The following is a 5,434-nucleotide window of genomic DNA, read 5'->3' as shown; positions in this document are numbered from 1 at the left end:
ATGGGAACAAATATAGATCTCTTCCAGTCAGTTGGCCAAGTGGCTCTTCTCCAGATTTCTTGACACAACTTGGTTAGCACATCCAGGGAAACATCTGTTAGCTGAAATATGTCAATTGGTATACCATCTAATCCTGGGGCCTTATTTTTTGCTGTTTTCTTAAAAGCAGCTTGAACTTCTTCCTTCATCACCATAGGCTCTTGCTCATATGTCAGTAAATTATTCAGTGTCTGCCAATTCCTTTGATACAGTGACTCAGTGTGCTATAAATAAACACAAGCCCTATTTTAGAAGTTACTGGAACAATCTATAGAACACTCTTTAAGCATCAAGGTAATGAAGGAAATTGTAAATTTACAATGTGCTGAAATTAGACTTCCTGCTCCTCAATGCTGAGACAAGGAAGGATGAACACCAAACGTAGGAAGTGATGAAGTTTTATATTGATGAAAGTAGGACTAAGCCACCTTACTGTGTAACAGTAGGCAATGACACTCCCTCTCCCAACAGTGATGATATATTATAAAAAAAAATATCCAGTGAATACAGAAATCTCCTTTTCCATAGGACCAGCTTTCCTGACATTTTTCATTTTAAATTCAGCGTTCAGTAAGGAATGATTATATTGCTATAACAAGTTTCACAGAGCAATGCCCGATGCTTATATTGTATAGTGTGTTCTGAGAGTTCCTATTTAGTATTTTACAGATACAGATGAGCTTTAACATTGTCATGTAACAAGAACTGAAATCTGCACTGTAGAGAAAGCCTTTGTCTACTCAGGCAGGAATATCTGCCCTCCCAAACACCTTCAAAAAAATGCAGTTTTGATCCTTAACAGGGAGATAAAATTGGAAGCTGCATTGCTGAAAAGCTGTCCCTTCCCTGAGCCTTTGCCTGTTCAGGAGGGAATAGCTCCTTCCCAACCAGCCTGGGGAGAGGGGACAGTTAAAATTACAACTACTGAGATGGGAGCTGCACTTTAGGAACTTTGTCATATTTTGAGGCCTTTTCCCTGAGCAGTATATCCTGGGCAGCACTCATGGGAATTTGCCTACCTCTGAACCCACTTCCCCAATCAAACTATAAAGACCAAGAAGTAGGCCCACAACAGCTGGACAAAGTGCAAGATCCCACCTCCCGGCCCATCAGAGTTACCTGGATGATAAGCTTGTCATAGAAAATAGGTACCAGATCTTTCCATACGTGACCAACAGGGAAGACTGCCTTTTGGAAAGTCAATCAGAGCCAACACTTTATGTCTGCAGCTTATCAGTAGTGTTCTTTTGTTATGTGCTGTGGAGTTGCACATAATGATCCTGTGTACAACAGCCCTAAAGCCTGCTCTATCCCATGCCAATCTTACTGTCTCCAAAACATCTATCCCCATTACTCCAGTCACTGAATCAATCTACCTCATTGAGGGTCTTCCCCTCCTGTGTTGTCCCTCCACCCTCCCAAACATAGTGTCCCTCTCCAAGGACTGATCCAGCCTTGCAAAATGTCCAAAGTATGTCAGACGAAACTTCAGAATTCCTGGCCTCCAAGGAGCAGCCTGGCTTCACCCTCTCCAGGATGAACTTGTTTGTTCTAACAGTTCATGGTATATTCCATACTCTTCTCCAGCACCACAGCTCAAAGGCATCAGTTCTTCTGTCATCCCTAGTCATTCTCCAGCTTTCTGATGCACCACAAGTAATTGTAAAGACCATGGCCTGTATCAGACGCACCTTAGTCTCAAGACTGACATTGCTGTTCTTCAGCAGACTTTGCCAATGCAAGTTGTCTTAATTTCCTGGCTGCTGGTGCCAAGAGTGTTGACTGTAGAGCCAAGCAAACTAAAGGGGTGAACAATCTCAATCTCTTCACCATCTATCATGATGCTGCCTATTAGTGAGAATCTTTGTTTTCTTGATGTTCAGCTGAAGGCTGAGGTCCTTGACTTTCTTCAGCAAGCACTTTGGGTCCTCAGTTTCAGCAAGAAGGGTTGTGTCTACCTCCAGTCTTGATGCCACCTTTCTCTTCATAGAGCCCACTCTCCCGGATAATTTGTTCTGCGTATAGATTGAAAAGGTATGGAGATAAGGCACATCCGTGGCATACACCCTTCCCAATTTTGAACCATGCAGTGTTTCCTTGTATTGTTCTGATCAAAGTATAAGCTTCGCTAGCCTTTGGTATAAATAGACTTGCAAATATAGCCAGAAATGCACAACCAGAAGAGGATAAAATCAACGAAGTCCCTGTGTGCCTCAAAAACTTTACAAGGGTGCTCTGGTGGCCTAGTGGTAAGAAGCTGCATTGCAATCCCAGAAGTACGTGGCTCAAATCCACCAGATGCTCTGCTGGAGAAGGAGGGGCAATCGCCTCCTCTACCAGTCAGATCTGATTTGACGGCAAACACACAAAAAATAATAAAATTAAAAATAAATTTTAAAAAACCACCAAACTTTTTCCAGTAGGTGAAAAGAAAACTTACAGACTGGGAAAAAGCATATGGCAATCACATCTCAGACAAGGGTCTCATAATGAAGTTAATAGAATACTGCAAGGGTCTCATAATGAAGTTAATAGAATACTGCAGGGCCTCTACAAGAAAAAGACTAATAACCCAAAAGCAAAATGGGCAAAGACATGAAAAAGATTTTTCACAAAGGAAGACATTCAAGTGGCCAACAGACACCTGAAGTAATGCTCAAAATCACTTGCAATCAGATAAAAATCAAAACAACGAAATAACATCTCACCCAGGAGCAAAGTTTAATAGGACAGCAATCTGTAGATACTGGGGGGCATATGGAGAGATTGGAACTCTCACATACTGCTCGTGGGATTGTAAAATGGTACAACCATTCTGGAAAAAAGTTTGGCATTCCTCGAAAAGCTCAGCATAGAAATTCCTTAGTATGCAGCTATTGCATTGCTAGAAATATACTCCAAGGAATTTAGAACTGAGACACAAGCAGAGACATGTATACCTATGTTTATAGCAGTGCCATTCAAAATATTAAGAAAATGAAAGCATTCCAAATGTCCAACAGCCAAATGGATTAAGAAATCGTGGTATCTTTACACAATGGAATACTATGCAGCATTAAGGAACAACAATTTCATAAAATACTGTATAACATGGTAGAGTCTAGAGAACATTATACTGAGTGAACTAACTCAGTCTCATAAGGACAGATACTACATAACTAGTAAGATGTGTATAAATGTCCAAAAGGGGAAGAGGACTGAAGAAAGAATGTAGAAAAAGAAGAGTGGAAATCACAAGGATAGAGGTGGATGGGCAGGGGTGAAGAAATAGGAAAGATTAAATGGGGACTAAAAAATACAGGGTAATAATAGGCATTGATCAATAGTAATTAAATAAAACACTGTATATGAATGAATCAAAAGATGAATTGCATTGGGAAAGTCTACTGTTGGGGACCTTTCTAAAGTGCTAAAGAGCAATGATGTCAGTCTAGAGACTAAGGTGTACCTAATCCAGGCCATGGTCTTCCCAATTACTTGCTATGCATCTGAAAGCTGGAAGATTATTAAAGATGACAGAAAAATTGGAGGAGAGTATTGAATATACCATGGACTGCTAAGAGGACAAGTAGGTCTGTCTTGGAGAGTGAAACAAGTTTCTCCTTGGAGTCAAGGATTTTGAAGCTCTATCTCACACAATCACTTGTTATGCATCAGAGAGTTGGACAATGACTAAGGAGGATGGAAGGAGAATTGATGCCTTTGAGCTGTGGTGCTGAAGAAGAGTATTGAATGTACCATGGACTGCCAATAAAACAAACAGATCTATCCTAGAGAAGGTTAAACCAGGCTGCTCCTTGGAGGCAAGGATTCTGAGGCTTCCTCTGACATACTTTGGACATGTTGTAAGGAGGGAGAGGTCCTTCATGCTTGGGAGGGTGGAGGGGTGGTGCAGAAGGAGAAGACCCTCTATGAGGTGGATTGATTCCGTGACTGGGGTAATCAGGATGGGTGTGTCAGAGGCAGTGCGATTGGCACAGGATAGAGCAGGATTTAGGGCTGTTGTACAGGGTCACTATGAGTCACTAGCAACTCGATGGCCCATAACAACAACAACAATCTCACACATGTTGGATACATGGCCAGGGGGGACCAGTCCTTAGAGAAGAACATCATGCTTGGAAGGGTAGAGAAACAGCACAGGAGAGGAAGAATCTGGATGAGATGGATTGACACAGTAACTGGACAATGGGATTTGGTGTGTTGGAGTCAGTGAGACTGGCTCAGGATAGGGCAAGGTTCAGAACTATTTTACATAGGGTCACTATGAGTGGCAGGCGACTTGATGGCACATTACAGCAGCAACCACCTATGAATGAATGTATGAAACACAATGTAAATGAAAGATTATTTAGAACACAGAGAACATGAATGAAACAAGTAAACAAATTAACATATGCAAACCAATTTAAGAAAAGAGCATATATACAAAATTAATAGCCAACTTAACCCTCAGTGGAGAGAGATTGAAAGCATTCCCCTTGTGAATAGGGACCAGACAAGGCAGCCCACTATCACCGCTCTTATTCAATACCACAATGGAAGTCCTAGCTAGAGCAATAAGGTAAGAGAAGGAAGTATGATGCATGCAAACAGGCAAAGAAGAGGTGTAACTCTCTATTTGCAGATGATATGATAGTAAACAGTTACTAGGCAAGAAAACCATTGGACCTAGTTGACCAATTCAGCAAATTGGCAGGATATAAGTGATTGTAAAAAAAACAGATTACTCCACAGTAGCAAAAAGAATACTGAAAAGGAAATAAGAAAAACAATACCAATTACAATGGCCAATCATAAGATGGAATACTTAGAAATTAACTGGAAACATGAACAGACATATGCACACTTACGTTTATTTCTTGGAAGCAGGAGTGGCATCCACTTCCTAAACAACATGCCTCTGGAAAGTATTAAATGATGATAGTTAATAAATGACCATAGTTATAGAAAGGTTTCAAGGCATTTTATTCATGAGTCATGCTTGACTCAACACAATCAACAATAACAACAACATGTTTATTGCAGTATTATTTACAATAGTAAAAAGATAGAAACAGCTCATCAATAAACAACTGTATAGGGAAATTATCCATATCCATTGAAAAACTGATGAAGTTCTGAAACACCACTCAACGTGGATAAGTCTAAAGGACGTTATGCTGAGTGAAATTACTAAGACATATATGGACAAATACTGTATAACACTTGTTGTTGTGTGCCATCGAGTCACTTGCAACTCATAGCAATCCTATGTACAATAACCTTGACACCTGCTTTATCCTGTGCCAACCCTATTGCCTCTGACATATCTACCCCCATTCTCCCAGTCACTGAATCAAACCATCTCAGTGAGGGTCTTCCTCTCTTGCTCTGCCCCTCCACCCCTTCAAGC

Source organism: Elephantulus edwardii, unplaced genomic scaffold (genome assembly GCF_000299155.1).
Source record: "Elephantulus edwardii isolate Elephantulus edwardi_28Jun2011 unplaced genomic scaffold, EleEdw1.0 scaffold00357, whole genome shotgun sequence".
Lineage (NCBI taxonomy): Eukaryota > Metazoa > Chordata > Mammalia > Macroscelidea > Macroscelididae > Elephantulus > Elephantulus edwardii.
Note: the sequence above shows the minus strand (reverse complement) of the source record.